Genomic DNA, 19,555 nt, shown 5'->3' on the forward strand with positions numbered 1-19,555 from the left:
ACGATACCCGAGGGGCGACTTTCCGGGTTTTGAGGCGGCCCGTCCTCCATACTATTGCATCCGGAGATGCGGCATTTGAAAATGCCTGACTATAACTAATACACAGTAAAAAACGCAGTGTCAAATTAACACTTTAAGTGTTAATTTTAACACTACTCCGGATCATATATGGTCCCACTCTATCTAGAGTAAAAAGTACACTGTTTGTAGTGTAGAATTTACAGTGTTAATACAGCACCGTACAGTGTAGAAAAATTACACTGTGAGTGTTAAGTTTTACACTTAAAATTTTTACACTCTGTGGTTTTAACACCCCTGGTGTTGATTCAAATCCATTGGATTTTACACTATAAGTGTAATTTATAAAAGTATTCTGTTCAGTGCAAAAACTATTTACACCATTATATAGTGTTACTGTAATTTTCAAGCTTAGACATAAATCAAGACTCTTTAGACAGATGTACAAATCCAAAGTTTATTCAACAAATGGCAAAGTGGCCCCTTTAAAACATATGCCATATATGGAAAAAGTCAAATTGTCACATTCATTAGGAGTTTAGCAGAGAAAAAAAAGAGAAAAGGGAAAAAGCATAAAATCACCCAGTTTGCCTATACATTAACAAATATGACAGGTGGATTTGAACAAGATTGCAAAAATCTACTTGTCAACAGTTGTGTAGCATCCATGAATGCAGTCCCTCTTTGTCCCATCAGCGAGCAGGTATAGTAGTATTTGAGTTGATCCCCACCGGCAGCGAGCAGGTATGCTGTGTGGTCGGTTCAATGCAATCAAGGTGTTCTTGTACGCTGGTCTCTGCCAAATAAAAACAAACAAATCAAAGTCAGCTCTCCAATTGGTGGTCTTTATAGTTTTCCACAATAAAGTCAACTCAAATGGCAATATTTTGAGGCAGAAAATAAATAGTGAGAGAAATGTCCAAATTTACCCTTTTGAAGACAACAAGGTGTTGTTCAGCTTGATATGAGCACATCTTTCCATGTCTTTCCAGGGTGGTGGAATCAAATCAAGGAGGAGACAAATTGATGCAAGATTGCTGCCCCATTCTAAATTACAGATGAGAGAAGATGTGACAACTTGAAAAAAATGCAACAAAAAAATGCATGAACGTGTTTAGATAATCTTATTCTGAAATATAGACTTACCTCATCACTTATCATCTTTCACAGCAGAGTCAATCAGTTCCTTGAAGCTCTTCATGCTTGAAGCATTGCCAGGAACTAAGCTGAGATCTTCTAACCAAAAAAAAAAAAAAAAAAAAAAAAAAAACAATCAACAGTTACATAGCATAATAATAACCAAATCTCGCTCAGTGCTAGGCAGAGTAGTGCCATTCGCACCAGCCTTTAACATTCGTCTTGGGTGACGCACAAGTAAACAACTCAAAGTACAGGTGTAAACTGTGTTTAACAGGTGTTTTAAAACAGGTGTTTTATCTTATCTTAAGGGCATTCAAGATGTAGGTGTCTTTGTTTCCACAGTATTTTCAATTTTTATATTTTTAGGTCAAAGCGTTCTTGTCTGTCAGTCATATAATGCAGGTCTATGGTCACCACCTCAAAGAGCATGCACAGAGAAGTCCAAATTAAACATGATTTAATGACTCGTAAATGTAAGTACACATTGATGGCCTAAGACACGAAATGAGCGGTTTGTGTGAGAAAACGAACAGTATTTATATCGTTTTTACCTCTTGTAATCACAGTCACGTTCAAGTACACTGAGGGCGCGGGCGCTTCGGTCTGCTGCACAAGCGCCGGAAAGCCCCGGAAGTGTGCAATGTGTACGTACATTTACGAGTCATTAAATCATGTTTAATTTGGACTTCTCTGTGCATGTTCTTTGAGGTGGTGACCATAGACATCCATGATATGACTGACAGACAAGAACGGTTTGACCTAAAAATATCAAAATTGAAACTACTGTGGAAACAAAGACACCTACACCTACCTAGATGCCCCTCGAGGTAAGCTAAAACATATCAAAAATGTATTTCAAAGTGAACTATCCCTTTAATGACAATCAAGACACAATCACCAACAACACATGTAAATTCCAGTTCTGAAAAAAGGCATTGTATGGTTGCCCACATAGGTTTAGATTTTTCATGTTCATTCGTCATGTACTAACATTTCTACAGCACATAGAATTAAAAATATAATGACACTCACAATTCTGGATTAATCTTCAGCATTCTGTTTCTTTCTTTATTTCTCTTTGCATTCTCATGAGAGGAGCTTCCTACACTTGACACTGCAGGGGTCTGGGCAAAATCTATTGAAAAAGGATTTAAACAAATATTTATCAGTTGAGGCCAAAATTCAGTAATGCAATACAATTTAAATAAGAGCTGTAAATATAGTAAAAAAAAAAAATTGAGATTACCATTAATTTTGATTAAGCTGAGAGCTGACTATAAAGCATGGGCGTCAAATTGTAAAATTATTTCTATTCACATCCTTCATTTTAGAATTAATTAAATGAATGTTACAAGTTAGTATCCACAAAACATTGTGCAATGTTCACATGTAGGCCTGCCTGAAACAGTTTAAAATGCATTTCATCTGATTAAATACATTTAAAAAATTTAAATGAGTAGTGGCACGTTAAATTGAACTTGGTTAACTATATTCGATATTAAGACACATTTAGAATTGATGATGATGATGATGATGATGATGATAATCTTTATTCAGGACACACAAGATGGTCCATAGCCCTATACATATACCATAATATTACAAAGTGCATTAAAAAGAAAAAGAAGAAAGAGAGAGAGAGAAAAAAAAAGTAAGAAAAAAGAACAGAGTTCTATAAAATGACTACACAGTCAGTATTCTGCAATACATACAAAAAAGTGTTCAAATGTTAACATACAAACTAAAACGCCAATGATTCCACAAACCAGAAGTGAACCTAACAGCACTCAATGCCGGATTCACTAGTGTTTTGATGATGCTGTTATGTGACTCTGCTAGTCTACACATACATTTGTACATGAGATTCCTGAGTACAGCAGGACATGTGGATACATTAACACTTACACACATTTGACTCGCACTGCCCCCTCGTGGCAATTTAAGCAGCAACCGCAACCCATCATTATATGCCACCTTGAGTTTCTGCAGACTACTTTTTTTATAACGCCGCCACAAGTGAGCAGTGTACATCGGAGTACAAAAAGCTTTAAAAAGTCTAATCTTTACAGAAAGTGAGCACATATTAAATTTGCGATTCAACATATTAGCTTGTGCATATATCATACAGTACTGTCTATGAATGTCCCTATCATCAGACAGGTCATCAGTGATATAATGTCCCAAGTATTTGACCTCATCACACACTTTCAGTAAAGTACCAGACAGATAAAATGCAGGAAATGAGAGTTTACTATCCTCCCTGCTTCTAACAATCATTATATTACTCTTCTTAGAGTTGTAAGTAATGTCAAAGTCCAAACCATATTGGGAACAGACCCTTAGTAGTTGTTGGAGACCAGCACTATACGGACAAAAAATGACCAAGTCATCCGCATACATTAGGTGGTTAATAACAGTGTCCCCAACCCTACAGCCTGTCCCACAGCTGTTTAACAGATTTGATAGATCATCCATATAGATATTAAAGAGAAAGGGAGATAGAATGCTTCCCTGCCGAACTCCATTACCTATATTAAATGAGGCAGACACAGCATTACCCCACTTCACAAAAAAAGACTGATGGGCATACCAGAAGGCCAAGATTCTCACTAGATATTTAGGGGCCCCTCTGTTGTACAATTTGTAGAATAGCTTCTCATGGTTTACCCTATCAAAGGCTTTGGAGGCATCAATAAAACACAGAAAAATTGTTGAATTATGCCTATTATACAAATCTAAAATCTCCTTCAGGGCAAAAATACACATGTCAGTGCCATGCTTGGGTTTGAAGCCAAACTGATTGTCAGATGTCAAAACAAAACCTATTCAATATAATTCTCTCCAGGACTTTGGATAAAATACTGGCTAGGGCTATGGGCCTGTAATTGTCTATGCTATTAATCTTACCCACTTTATCTTTAATGATAGGCACTAATATAACCGATAAAACAGAATCAGGTAAAATACCATGGACTAGCAGCCCAGTGAAACAAATAGCAATTAGGGGACAGAGTTTCCTACTTGCAAATTTCAAATGCTCCGCAGATATCTCATCCTTACCGCATGCCTTATTATCCTTTAGCATCACAATTGCATCAAAGATTTCTTGAGGTAAGACAGTTACATCTTCATTGCTATCAATGTCACCCATCGTAAACAGCTTACTTTTAACACAGTTAAACAGCTCATAGTAATGTTTCCGCCATAGCTGAATAATTTCATCAGGGCCATTGACACCATTAACGTTCGTTGGTAATGATGTTTTGCAATTATTCATTCTCTTAATTTCCTTCCAGAAATCAATAGGACTATTATATTGCAACTTCCTTGCCAAAGAATCCGACCTCATTATATTTTCCTTCCTCTTAATGTACCGTAGAGCATATTTAAACTTTGCATTTGCCCGTTTCTTGTAATCAAATAACGGACCCCATTTATGTCTACCTGACTCATCCCATGCCTTAAAGGCTCTTCTTGCCTCAGCATGTGTCTCTTCTACATAGTCATTCCACCCTGGCTTGACCTTGTACAATCTGTGTGTCTTAACCAGGGGCTTGCTCGAGACAAGAAGGGACTTTACTATATTAGAATTGTTTTACCCATAACTTATTAATGTTATTTATTAACTTATTAATGTTATTTATTATGTTAACAGAAAATACAGACTCATATTAATAAAATACAGACAGACAGATAAATAGTTAGTACATAATTTATAATAACACGCAGTATGAATTGATAAAGAAGACTGATTAACGTTATAAGCTAAAGTACCGTATGCTCTGCCAGTGCTCACGTAGCTAAGTTAAATAACGTTACCTATAAACTGAACTGGAAGACAGACGGATTTATAGATTAGCTTCAACTCAATTTCACGTTTGAACTTAACTGCCATAAAAAAGAACTTGACGCAAATATGACGACATGATATTCAGTGTTAAGAACAAGCAAAGTTCTATCGTTACATACTTAAACACCCTATTAATAATGCGCATGTGTCGCGAAAACGGAATTGTTAACGTTTTAATGTATACACAGAAAACAAATCTAAAATTACCATTTGAAGAATTCTCTCAAAAAGCCCAAATGGTGCCAAAAAGAGCCCTTCAGACCTCCTCGTCAGCTTCAGCGCCAGGCTCGTCTTTAACCCAGGCCTTGGCGCGACTGGAGGCGGGAACGCAACTTTCATGATGTCTGTCAACAAACCAAAATGAAATAAGCCGAATATATATACACAAAACAAATTGTAAGCACATTCCAACTCATTTATTTAACAAATTGTATCGGCATGAGAAACGTTTCTTCTTTTTCTTCTGTAACTTACATCTCTGCATCTCATGAACTTGACGAGCTTCCTTAACCCATCCAAAAACGCGCAGTTGATCATTTCTAAATGTGTTCACCACTATAGTTTACTAAAAATGTAAACAAATGCATGTAAGTTACTATTTAATATTAAGAAAGAGAAAGGCAATTCAACCTACCGTCTCGCTCCTCGCATGAAGATAAAATGGCGCTGTCGTCTTGTGAGGCAGAAGCATCGAGGGGCGGAGTCAATACAATTCGGCGCGTCTTTTTACACTTTCAGTGTAAAAATAAAATTACACTATGTGGCACCCTGTAGGCTACACTGAAGGGGAGTACCCTTTAACACTGTAGATTGTTAATTTAACACTTTAGGAATAGATAACTTTTAACACTGTAATTTTTACACTGGCGATTTTACTGTGTAGTCAAGACCGGGGGATACTTACGTCACCGTCTAGCAGCGCATGAACCAAGGAACCGCACCAATTCGTCCTTTGAAGCCATTTTTCAGACTACATTCCGGGTCGCGGCATGTGGATTATATCATTTCGAGATTTGAGCCCCACCGTCCCACTTCCAATATTGTAGATCCGGCCTCCTCGCACCTAATTTCACCTGCTACGGTCCTGGTCCGCATCTGTAACGACAAGGCAGAACAGCAGAAACCCTGAGGAGCTGACCCGGCCCTCATTTACCTTCCCTTTGGCACCTCCATACCGTCCTGAACTTATCACATGGGGGGTAACTCCACCGTTCCACACACCGTCCCGGATCAGTGGGGTGCCAGCTGCCCTGCCCCGGCATACCCACCCTCTGTCCCTAGCGCTTTTTGGCCCGGGAAGGATGACACCAGAGAAGGTCCGCCTGTGGCCCAGAATGCGGTAAGCAGGACACTTCCAGCCACCACTGTTTCCTCGTCCCCCTGCCGCAGGAGAACCCCCGTAGAGGGAGAGCCCAGCTAATGGCTTTCCGCCCCTACCCCGCACACCGTCCACAGAAAGCTCCACAGCTGTTTCCAGAGGTCCATCTTTCGGGTTTTGGGGGATAACACGACCGGCAAACCGTCCCAACCCCAGCGCAGGGTAGCTAAACCCCCACGCCAGGAATTGGCATCACTCCAGCGATATCCCCCTAGTTCTGGGATTTCCGCTCATTATTTACTTCCTGGTGGTTCCTTTCCCGGCACCCCTTGTCAGCTCAGGCCAACCAACATAAACAACTGGTTTGTCCGCCCTCACTTGTCCCGTGGATGGGGCCGTACACCACAGTCCACTGACGTTTGGAAGGGCGACTTCCCTACTAGTCAGCTTATCCATGGGCACCGCCGCACCCGCCGGGTGCTGACCGGACTCATTGCCCCAAGGTCTACCATGCGGAGGAGTGATCACCACTGCTGTGAAGCCACATCAAGGTAGTTCGAGAAAACAAGGGACGGAGCTGAGTTGACACCGGGAGGACTGGTTGAGTCCGCCCCAGCTTCCCAGCTGCGCCCGGCCAGCAGGCTTGTTATGTTGACGGTATAATTCTCTTTGACCGAACCGTCAGTAAGTAATAATGATGGGACGCCTGACCCACCACACTACTTTAAATTTTTCCTGGTCGCCCTCACTGATCCACAGCACACTTTTAGGCTCTCAGGGACAGTTGAAAAGCCCTCAACAAATCCAACGAGTAGAGAAGGGTTCTCCGTCTCATCAATTCGCTGAAGGACTTAACCCTTGCCCGACTGAGTCCGATTGCCGTCAACGTCCTGTAGTTTCTGGTAGGCCATAGGCCCCTTGCCCCTAAGGGAAACCCAATGACCTCCACCTCGTCAACACCCAACTCTCGCCCAATTACCTCGCTGTAAGTAATCAAGTTTCTCCTGCGCAGCCCTGGTGAGGGAGTCAGGAGCATACTCGTAACGCACCGTTAGATCAATGGCCAAGGCTTTAGAATCACAGATGAGCACCAGGTCAAGTCGTCGCAGCTCCCCCTGGAGGGTTCTGAACTCCCATTCCCAGTGGACTTCCCATACATGGAAGTACACAGTTTGGAGTGCCGAGCAATCCTGGCTTCCTGGATAGCCGGGCATTGCCCTAAGATGTGCGAACAGGACGCCGACCTATATGAGCAGCGCCTGCAGGCCGCCCCCACCTTGGCCCTGCCTCTGTGTAGAAACTCTTGAGTGGGGTAAACGCAGGTTCGGACCTGAAGGGTTGCTACAATCTCTGGGTAAACCCGATGGGATTACCCAACCATCCGTTGCTGGCAACAGAATTATGAAAGCCAAGTATCCCCACTCCTTGAGTTGGAAGGCCTGCCCATCTAAGGAATTCGTCCTTTCTCCAGTCACTCGGGACTGGGCACACCCGGTGGTGGCTAGTCAACGAGTCGGTGGTGTCTCCTCTTGCGTTCAAATCCTCCACACCCAGAGGTGGGAGGGAGTCCTCCTTTCCACCGGCTCTCCGCCACGCCCCCTTAAACTTGGATCTCATACGAGAGTTATCCATCATGATCCAAACCAACTCGTCTGCAGCGTGATAAAGGCTGTAAAGCCTCTTCACCTGGATTAATGGGATTTGTCGAGAGAGCTTGCAGATTCCCAGGCCGCCGTCCCTGTTCCTTGCATAAATTAGCCCGTCACAGGTACTCTGTGGAAGGTGGAGCCACTTCTTCACAAATTTCCTGATAGTCCTATCGAGGCTCTGGAGTACACCGTCACTAACCTCACAGAGGTCAGCTTGGTAGAAAATCCGGGGTATAATATACTGATTTAGGAGGACCACCCTTTGTGAGGGTTTAAGTAGTGATTTCCCGATTTTCAGGTACCATTGGTCAAGAGCCACCCCCAGGTCAGGCTTTTCAACCCCTCCCCAGGGGTTGAATTTCACACCCAAGTATTTGATTGTGTCGGCAATACTTGTTTGCTGCAGGGCCATGCCCCCAGACCCCATGGGGCGCAGTTGTTCACCGTGAATGCACCACTGCAGGGCCTGACAAGGAAGCTGTAACACTTCCTCGGATTAACCCGCAAGGAGGTGGTCTGACAGAATTCGTCCAGAAGCCGCAGGTTCTGTGCCATATCACTCCATGATCCTCCAATCAGCACAAGGTCATCAGCGAAAGCAAGGGAAGTTACTGTAAGACCTGCGACAGTGTATCCTTTGCCATAGCATTCAAGGCCTTGGATGAGGGGGTCCAAGGCTAGGTTGAAAAGCAGGGGTGACAGTGGGTCTCCCTGCTTAACACCAACCCTCACTGTAACATCGGGGGTTTTCTCACCTCTGACCTCGACAAATGTCGTACTGTCCGTGTAGATTTGCTGGATTACTTCTACCATATGTGGATCCACGTTCATCCGCCCAAGAGCTGACAGGATGTGCTCATGTGAGACGGTGTCAAAAGCCTGTGCAAAGTCGACGAATACTACTGCAAGCTGGCTCCGCTCTTCTTTGCAGTGGCGGATGAGGCCTTGCAGCACCTCTATATTCTCCGCACACCCGGGGCGAAACCCCCTTTGTCTAGGGTGGATCGGGCATGCTTGTTGGGCTCGCTTATTAACCACACTGGTAAAAAGCCTCAAGATCATAGACCCGATGGTGATCGGTCTCCAGCTACCAATCTCCATCACCGCTCCTGGGTCTGAAGTCTTAGGGATTAGCACCGTATGACTTTTCTTCAGACTAGTTGGTATGACACCTGTGAATCACCACATGTTGAACAGACAAGTGAGGGTCTCGCACCTAGGGTTCCAATTGAGAATGTCCCGTTTCCCGATCCTGTCTGGGCCTGGTGCGGATGCGTTCGATACTTGCTGTAGGCTTTGTTGGATCTCGCCTTGAGAGATGCTTCCCACTAGGTGAGTATTATCAGCACCCACCCTTACGTCGAATCGACCGAGCCCGCCGAAGGGAGCTGGTGAGTCCCATTTTGCCCGAAACGTGTTATAAACTGTTTCTATTGGAACTGGACAGATCTCCACCTTGCCACCGTCCAAGATTGATTTTACTAGGCGGGCTCGGTCCTTTTTAAAGAGGGACTGACCGGTGTGAAATGCGCGACATTTGGCGAGCGATTTATGTTGGCGCCACCTGACTGCCCTTGACGCTGGTATTGCCCTTCCGTGCCGCTTTGTGGGAATGACTCTCACTCTAGGGTTACAGCCCCGGAGCATCCTTTGCGTTGCCGCTTCAACCAGCTCGGGTAACTGGTCGCTGCCTTCCAGACAAGCTCTTATTACGTGGATGTCCTCCGTGCCATCGCCTTCCACCTCGCTCACCATTTTGCGGGCCACCTCTTTAAGCAGACGAAGGAGGCCTCCCTCTGGCAAGTTCGGCTGTCTAGGAAGGATCGATGAACTCGCAACAGGCTCAAACGGTGCTTCACTGCTCGTTGCAGGACTTGTAAGTCCCACTTGAGCTGCCCAGGGAGGGGCTACTTCCTCACAGTCCCTCAAGGTAGTCTGGGCTCCTGCTTCCTCTTCCGTCTGGTTTCTACCAGAACCTTCCCCCTTTCTCACTTCCTTGATCCTTTTCCGATGGTGAATATCTGGGTGGACGTGCAGTTCGTGTATACTCAGCGCTCTCCTGGTTCCAAAACTAGCTGTACATTCCGAGCACTTTATTGCTCCCCGGGGTTGGGGCTTGAACCGCCGAGTTGGCCTGTTACTGTGTTTGCGCTCTCGGTTACCGTTGACTGCCCTACTATAAGGCGAGTCAGGGCAACCAAGCACTCTCGTAAACCAAATTCCGTAGCATAATTTCGTAAAACCGTTGAGCCACCACCACCACCATGATCCTTGGCTCCGAGACCATGAGGGGATCTAGCCATACTGTGGTCACCCGATCCAGAGGCTTCCACTGGGTAGCTTTTTATACAGGGAGACCTAGCAGCCTGTATGATGCCAGAATTAACCGACATCAAATCCTCAGGTGGCCGTCGATACGCAGAGCGGGAAGGAGCAGGATGTCCCTCATGGTCAATGACCGGACATCGGCCTTCCCTGGTGCATCATCATCCAATCTGCCAGGACACCCTAACAGCCATATACCGAGGGAGAGGTGCTCTCCCTGGTTCCCGTACACCAGAGGTGTCTGCCTAGTGCGGTTTTCCAGTAAGGTCCTGTTATATTCCTCTCACTATACAGACAAGGGATCTAGTGGGGCCAACGGGCTTAGAGGGAAGCACCGTCTTATATCGTAGTGCAGGCAGGGAGGAGCAAGACCACCTCTCATGGTTATCAACCAGGTGGAGGCCTCCCCAGGCACTCAATAGTTCCAGTCAATCAGGGATCCCCAACAGGGGTTGCCATTGGAAAAAAGTAGTTACCATCAAATTTTGTAAGTTTCAATTGTGCAATCCCTCCCTTATACGATGGCGGGTCATGGGAATAACGCCGCCGGATCGCGGGTCAGCATCGTTTACAGTTGGAACTACGACGGTATCTGATCGTCTTCGAACCTTCGACTTTTGTTCTTGATTAATGAAAACATTCTTGGCTAATGCTTTCGCTCTCGTCCGTCTTGCGCCGGTCCAAGAATTTCACCTCTAGCGGCGCAATACGAATGCCCCCGGCCGTCCCTCTCAATCATGGCCCCGGGTTCCAGAAACCCACAAAATAGAACCGGAGTCCTATTCCATTATTCCTAGCTGCGGTATTGCCTTTTCCAGAACAGCAGGAATGTTGAAATTCAGCCTCATTGTGGCAACATAAATGTTTTTATGTTCTAAATAAGTCCTTTACAGACGTTTTATTTTATCAAATCTTCATAAGGGAAGCAAAATGCGTTTCTAGTCTAAAACTAGAGATGCTGCTAACTTAGTTAAATTTAATAGCAGCATGGCAGCAAACAGCTATTGTCACAACAATTAAGCTTTAAGTTATCACTGTTTTAATTGAGTAAAGGGAATAATCAGTGGCGACGGGCGGCCTGCTTTGAACACTCTAATTTTTTCAAAGTAAACGCTTCGGGCCCCGAGGACCGGACACCCAGTTTAGGGCATCCGGGGGGCGCCGTGAGGCAGGGGTCCGGGACAGGCGGTGGCTCGCCTCGCGGTGGACCGTTGGCCCGCTCCCGAGATCCAACTACGAGCTTTTTAACTGCAGCAACTTTAGTATACGCTATTGTAGCTGAAATTACAGCGGCTGCTGGCACCAGACTTGCCCTCCAATGGGTCCTCGCCCATGGGTTTAGGATATGCTCATTCCAATTTCAGGGCCTCGAAAGAGACCTGTATTGTTATTTTTCGTCACTACCTGCTGTAGTTTCGTCAGCGCCTGCTGCCTTCCTTGGATGTGGTAGCCGTTTCTCAGGCTCCCTCTCCGGAATCGAACCCTGATTCCCCGTTACCCGTGGTCAACATGGTAGGCACCGAATGTACCATCGAAAGTTGATAGGGCAGACATTCGAATGAGGCAAGCCGAGCTGTTGGATCGGCGCTCAACGCTTGAAGCATCACGCGCCGACGCTCACAAATCAGTGGTTAGTAACGTTAACTCTTTGAGTCCGACTTCGTCTACTCCGTATGTTACTCTGCCCAGGACGCGATCATCTCGGGCTTCATTCACTCCAGCACCGAAACAGCAACATGGACCATGGATCACACAGCGGAAGACACGAGCCAGGACCAGAGCTGCCTCTCCGCCCCTCCCGGTCTTCGAGATCTCCACCCGGAACCGCTTCTCCCCTCTTTGCGAGCCTTCGGGGGAAAGGTAAGGTGCGCACTCACTGCTTTCCTGGTGCTCGTGTTCTTGATGTCGCTGCACAGGTTCCTGAGATCCTGAATGGTGACGAGCGCGTCGGAGCTGTTGTGCTGCACGCGGGAGCAAACGACATCAGGCTGCGGCAGACGGAGGTTCTGAAGAAGGACTACAGGAGCCTGATCGAGACGGTACGCAGCACAGCGCCTAAAGCAGCGATCATCGTGTCTGGACCGCTTCCCACGTATAGACAAGGACAGGAAAGGTTCAGTAGACTATTTGCATTAAATGAATGGTTAATGTCACTGTGTAATGAACAGAAACTGCTCTTTGTAAATAATTGGCATCTGTTTTGGGAGAGACCCAGGCTGTACCGTGCAGATGGACTCCATCCCAGCCGAATCGGAGCGGCTGTGCTGTCGGACAACATCTCCAAGACGTTATGCACCAGATGACTAGTAAGTCAAAGTCCAAATCACAGCCTTTGCGGTCCAAACTTAACTAATATGCATAGTGTGGAACATTATATAGAAACTGTGTCTATTCCTCGTTTAGTGAAGCCAAACAATAAATCCAGTGCAGGATCTAGCAAAAATCTTATTGTAATCAAACCAGAAAATCTAAATATCAGTGAACAAAAACAATTTCTAAAGCTAGGTCTTCTAAACATTAGATCGCTCACACCTAAGGCGGTTATTGTAAATGAAATGGTCACAGACAATAACTTCGATGTTCTGTGCCTTACTGAAACCTGGCTTAAACCAAATGAGTATTTCCGTCTAAACGAATCTACTCCGCCAGGATACTGTTATAAACATGAGCCTCGCCTGATCGGTCGTGGCGGCGGTGTTGCAACAATCTATAAAGATATTTTTAATATTACTCAGAAAACAAGTCACAGGTTTAATTCATTTGAAGTACTTGTGCTAAATGTTACGCTCTTAGATGTAAGAAGGAAATCCATATTATCTCTAGCCCTGGCTACTGTATACAGACCTCCAGGGCCATATGCTGAATTCCTAAAAGAGTTTGCAGACTTTCTCTCAGATCTATTGGTGAATGTCGATAAAGCAATAATTGCTGGAGATTTTAACATACACGTAGATAATACAAATGATGCTTTAGGGGCTGCGTTTACAGACTTATTAAACTCCTTTGGGGTTAAACAAAACGTCAGTGGTCCCACTCATCGTCTAAATCATACACTAGATTTAATTATATCATATGGAACCGATCCAACTGATATAGATATTATACCGCAAAGCGATGATGTCACTGATCATTACATGGTGACTTGCATAATACGTACTGCTGAAATATGTCATGTTGCGCCACGTTATAGACCAGGCAGAACAATCCTTCCAACCACTATAGATGGATTCTCAAATAGCTTACCTGATCTATCTAAGCTGCTAAGTGAACCCAAACAAACAGATGAATTAGAGGAAATGACTAGCAGTTTAAGCACCATTTTTACTAGTACATTAGATATTGTTGCACCAATTAGATTAAAAAAGGTTAGAGAAAACTAAAGCACCATGGTACAACAGCCACGCATGCTATTGTTAGGGGTTAACAGTTAAAGGACCCAGAACCAGATATGAAGAATGAAGACCCGGAGTCGGAATTATAAAAATTAAAGAAAGTTTTACTGAACATAGTTTGCCATTTCATCAGCAGAAGTCAGCTTCAAGACTCCCTCAGGAGTTCGTAGGCCGCCCCCTTACAGTTACAAAGATCACAGCAGTTATACCATTTTCAAGGTCTAAGCTACGTCATTGCTTACACGTTGAATGATTCTCATTGGCTACGATATAGATAAACACAGTAATTTTCCACACATATACAGATAGACGAAACATATCTCCATCGATGAGGCACGTCATGACCTTCCAGGTCACAGATTTGGGTTGCTGGCGCCAGTGTGTCCAGAACAACAACTCATTCAATCTCCAATAATGGCAGTGGTTCCTTAACCTGCAACTAAGAAGACTAACACTAAACTTTAGTCTAACTGGAGTAAGACTTTAACAAAGAAATAGTGCCTTAAACTGTTGGCTTCAATGACCCCTTTATGTTTTAACACTCAAACATAAACCAAATCCCTATTTCCCTATTATTTTCACTGTTACTGCATTCACATAGGACACTAGCAAATAGGAGCTCCCATCAAGGCTGAAGAGAGTCTGAGCGGCTTATTATCAGTTAAGTGTACCAAAACATAATGGTAAAACATTCACTCGTTTGGGAGAAAAACAGATAACATTTGCTTCTCAGAAAGCAAATATAATAGAAAGAATACAGTTTAATATAACAATTAAAGTTCAATAAAGCAATGCTCAATATAGCTTGACCGTCTGTACAGAGAAGTATCATAAGTGTTGGACATATGTGTTCATGACGCCTTTAGGATCCATAAACCTTTCTCCTGAGACCAGAGAAAGGGACAAATGGCCTTGTGCACCTAAAAGAAGCTGGTGACGTGCATCAGCATGCATTTAAGAATATTATTTCACAAGCAAAAGCACAAAGAATACATTTATGTCAATAAATGATTAAGTAACCATGAATATACTTAATTATTGATTTTATAAAAGAAATACATAATCATTCAAGAGGATATTATGATATATATATATGCTGAAGAGGCAAGGGATTTTGACCACCCCTTCAGTCCCCCGTTTTAGACCAATGTGGGGTCCAATACCGCCACGTCTGGTCTAACCAGTGAGGTCCCTACGGAAGGGGGAGTGGTGACGCATGATCCCCTGACGGGTCACACTTGTCTCTTCACCTCGTCACGGACATGCTGGATACTAAAAATTCCAGTCCCCATTAAGAGGCTCTCCCACCTTTCACTCACAACAGGACATCAATGTCATTCTTCCTCAGTTTATCAGTCAGGTTAACATTTTTATAAAACACATAACTGATTACGAAACAAGTACATATTTATTCTCTGGAAGCCGGGCTAAATAAACAAGCACTGTTGCTGTATTCCTAGCATGGGCTAGACCCGCAGTCACTACTCAGATCCTAAATAAGGACATTGTCTATAATCATGAATACCAGAATATAAGCACTATTTTTTATTCATTTATTTAAAACCATAATTTTCAAATCCTTTTATCATAAACAACGTTGGATAGTTAATCCATTATTTTCACTACCCCCTTTATAGACCCTTTAGGTTCAAAACACAATGGTTGTCTAACAAAAATATGACAACAAAAAAATAAAATATTAATAAGATTACTGATAATCGATTCAAGCACTTTTAAGTCTTTACTGAAATTATCAATCAGTTTACGGTCACAAAGCATGTATCAGTTTAATTGTATAACATCTTACACCTGTTTTATTATTATTGTTTCAATAATAATAGTAATAAAATAGTAATAAAATAAAACAAATCCACATCATCAGTTTATTTATTATTTTACCACTAAAATACAGAATTTTCCCCATTCTGCTTAATAAAGCTTTTGTCCACTCCTTATCTTTATATCACGTTAAACCGTGTTAATCATACAATGCCTTATTTTTATTCTGAAACATTTCATACCATTTAAACTTAATTTAACCTATGTTTCTTCTATCTTTACCTATTTACCTACACTCCTCATCTAACCAGTATAATTGTTTGCTTACAATCCACACAAACATATCTCACAAAACAACCTTTTTGTTTTTCACTTCCCTCTTCCAACAAGTCTCTCACCGCTGTCAGCCTAGTGACACTTAGAGTTCTCTCGTTAGGGAAATTACTTTATTAATTCTTCAATACCCTTGGTTTCTTATCATTAATTTCAACTTTATTTTTCCTTATAACTGCTTTTCACAATATTTGTCTATCAAATGGTTAGTCTAAAGAATATTAGAAAAATAGAAGTCTAAAAATATTAACAGTATCGTCTCAGTCCCACTTATCTTTACACTTTTACAGAGACCAAAATATTATCTTACTCAGATCCCAACCTCTAAGACAGCCATAAAGCTGCTTTCTCATTTAACCTGTATTAACTAAATTGTAGTTTTCTTAGACATCTAATGTCAAACATCCATTCAATGGTTTGAGAAATAAAAACTTTTTAAGAAGTTATATTCACTCCTCCTTTGTTCGCCCACCGGCCTTTCATAAAAAAATGAGGGAGCTCACTCTGGATAATTTGGATAGTGACTCAGCCAATGGGTCACTTTGTCTCTCTGCCGTCAAGTCTATAATTTCTTTTATTTACGTTTATCATTAAGATCCCATATAGTCGTCTATTTAAATGTAGACCCTCAGTTGAATTTAGAGAAGAGTTTTTACCCCATAATGGATGGCAATCTTCAACTTTACAATTCCAGTTTATTTAACATACTAATCCAGAGAGTAATTCAGAACAATATCATAAATGAGAAAAGTATTTATAATTACCAATAGCAGACAGAGCTGGAAAACCACTCCAATTAAAGCTCGTCCCAAGTTCTGTATTGTCTTTTCATCAGATTGACTCAGAAATGTCAACTTTTTAAAAGTTTGTCATTCCACTTAACCCATCTGTAATGTTAAAACACTCATTCCAGAGGTTAATGACACAAAATCCTCAAAATCAGGAAATAATAGCCCCCAAACTAACACATATAACGTGCCGTCACCAAAAATACACACATTCATACACTGAAAAAAATATTTTCAAGATTTGTTATCACAACATATTTTCTTTTGTCAAATCAACTTTATAATAATTTATTTAGTTGAGAACTTATTAATTTAAATCCTCAGAAACTCAAAATGATCTCCTTCATTGTATTAACTCACTTTTTCCAGTTCAATCAACTTTAAATTTTAAGGCAACCCAGGTTACTTACTTTAAGTTAAACCAACAATATCTTTTTTTCTTGTAGCTTTTATTTAATTGTTTATGGTCTCTAAACCAGTTTCAAAGCATGCCTGCTATTATTCATTTACTTTTAGACAGTCAGCTGGGTTGTTTTGGTTCATTAACATTATTTTGTTTAAGCTTCCTTTAGCAGGCCAAAACAGAAAGTCAGACACAGTTTCCATCCCTTCCTCCACTCAAGTCTCTCTCACTATAACAAAATAATCTTTTTAACAGCCTCCTAATACTGTAACTTTTAGACAACATTTAAACTCATTACAATATCCTTTGACCATTCACCTTTGTTATCTAGACTCTTCTTAAATCTTCAAAAGCTGTCTTCATCTTTAGTCACCACCATGTCTAACGACCTTCAGGAGTCAAAATTATGTTAGACATATTCTAAATCTACACTATAATTTTCCTTGCCCATAAGGTAACCGACATCCAAAGGTTTTGTTACTGTCTCCACAACAACTAATGGGAATCACTTCATGGCCCTGACTGAACCCCAAAAGCCCACTTCCTGTTAGCTCTTTATCTATAATCTCCATCAGGGTGTGGTCCCCTGGCATACACAGAGCTTGTCACAATGAGAAACAAGCCATGCAGTGAATGCGGTTTCTGGTGAGTGGGATAGAGGGACTTACGTTCCTGGGGCAGACTGCCGTGACTCCTCACAGCTCCATCCCCCCTAACGATACAGGATGCTGTTGGCCTCGCAAACACCCGTCCACTCTCATACCCAACCTCACATAAACACCTCCATCAGGAGATGCCCAGTGTCTGCGTGATCCCCCTGCCTTAGGTTGCCTCCTATTTGGCCAAAGAAGGTCTTACCCGTCATCGAGATGACCACTCGTGCACACATGGTAACCGGCATTTTCTCAAAACCGTTTTCTTCAACAAAATCTGTTGTTTCTGGAGCTTAGGAAAAATATTCAAGAGTCACCAGGGCCATTCGGATTGCCTAATAGTTGTAACACAGGGAGACAGGTTAATAACAACAGTATTCAATCACTTAAATCCATTAACCATCTTAAAAGCAGCAACTAGCTACTCAGTGGATTTAGATCACAACCGAACATTCAGTGCACTTCATCTGTAGGCGGAGCCATCAGCCCCGCCCCCGTTTCATGGTGGGGACTAAGATTTTCAGACAAATAAGTTATTGGTTCACAAACAACCTAGTCAAAGATCTATCTAGTTTCGTCTATTATTATTTTAATGACTTCTTGAAAGTCCTTCAGTTTTGCTTTTAAAACATTTAAAATACAAATTGCCTCTGAATGGCAATGATTTCTTTTAACATCTCTGTGTCTATGATCTTCAACTGAAACACTGTGTTTTAATACAAATAGCTTATTATCACTAATGACACAGGCTCAGATAACATCTTTAGCTGACATTGAATGAGAGAGAGACTGTGAGGTATTCAGGACTGGTACTGCATGCTCATAAACTTCTAACATCAAACTTTATCCCATCGTTTAACTCTATTCCAACTTAAGGCATCTTTGCCAGAAATTACATACGGTTTCAAATAAACATTATTTACATTTGTCTTTTGCCCACATCAGGGAATTAAGGCATTACAAATTTCCTCTCAGATTGAGTCTCTGTTGCACTGGCAGTTTTCAGCCACAGTACACATCAGATTCAGATAAGCAAACTGTTACATTACAGCCCAAAACAAACTTATCTTTTGAAAGCTAAACATCAGATTCTAGTTCTTTCATGGTCAACTTCTCAAGTTGTTTGTTTAATCAGCATTCAACAACTGCCAATAAAGTACTGCTTCTGCTTATTTGTTCTTAAATAAAAATAATTATTCTAGTTCTCAATAACGTTTCTCATTTCTCAATCTCAATTTTAATCGTCAAGTTCTCAACCATTGCTTAATATTTGACTTAAGTTTTCTCTTGGAGTTTATCAATCTCCAATTAGGATTCACACTAACTTTGACGAGGCAAGCACTCTCTGCTTGTGATACTTTTGCAGTTATTGTAAATCATCTGTGCGATTAGTCTCTCTATATCATCTAAAACCTTTTTAAAATGTTTAATTAAAACACAATCATCCTTTTAGTTACTTTGATATATTTTGCAACTTACATTTGTTGCAGTCATTCATTTTACATCAAACTGTATTTCATTATTTCACTATAAAAATTACTATTATAGATCTTTTCTTCAAAAGGACTCACTTTAAGACTTAAATCTTTTGACCTTGTTTTTATTTATTATTTCTCAGACGAAAAATGTTAATGTCGTCATTTAAACACAGATCTACTTCCAAACCCACATTAATACCAGAAATGTGTTGTCTGTTATCACATTTTAAAACACATTCTCTGTGGGCATTTACAGTTACGCGTTAAATGATCCTGCTGACACAATTAAAACACTCTCTATCCGCTCCAACTTACTGCACACACTTGAAGCAGTGTGTCCCATTCAGGAATGCACACAGAGCCACTGATAAGCAGTTCTATGTATTATTTTACAGTCCACCAGTGGTGGATTTAATCACAATAGCCCAA

The 19,555-nt window shown here is 42.0% G+C and overlaps 1 long non-coding RNA gene and 1 pseudogene across 1 annotated transcript; both read right to left on the reverse strand.

Annotated features, from left to right (window-relative positions):
* Window positions 1–461: 461 nt before the first annotated feature.
* On the reverse strand, window positions 462–1,274 carry LOC120476324 (uncharacterized). Its single transcript, XR_016146277.1, has 3 exons — window positions 1,165–1,274; window positions 948–1,065; window positions 462–814 (listed from the first exon to the last, which is right to left on the reverse strand). It is a non-coding gene; the product is annotated as an uncharacterized LOC120476324 (long non-coding RNA).
* Window positions 1,275–7,092: 5,818 nt separating this feature from the next.
* Window positions 7,093–19,555, reverse strand: part of LOC148997333 (uncharacterized) — a 33,033-nt pseudogene continuing 20,570 nt past the window's right edge.

Source organism: Pimephales promelas, chromosome 2, assembly GCF_988280905.1.
Source record: "Pimephales promelas chromosome 2, fPimPro1.hap1.1, whole genome shotgun sequence".
Lineage (NCBI taxonomy): Eukaryota > Metazoa > Chordata > Actinopteri > Cypriniformes > Leuciscidae > Pimephales > Pimephales promelas.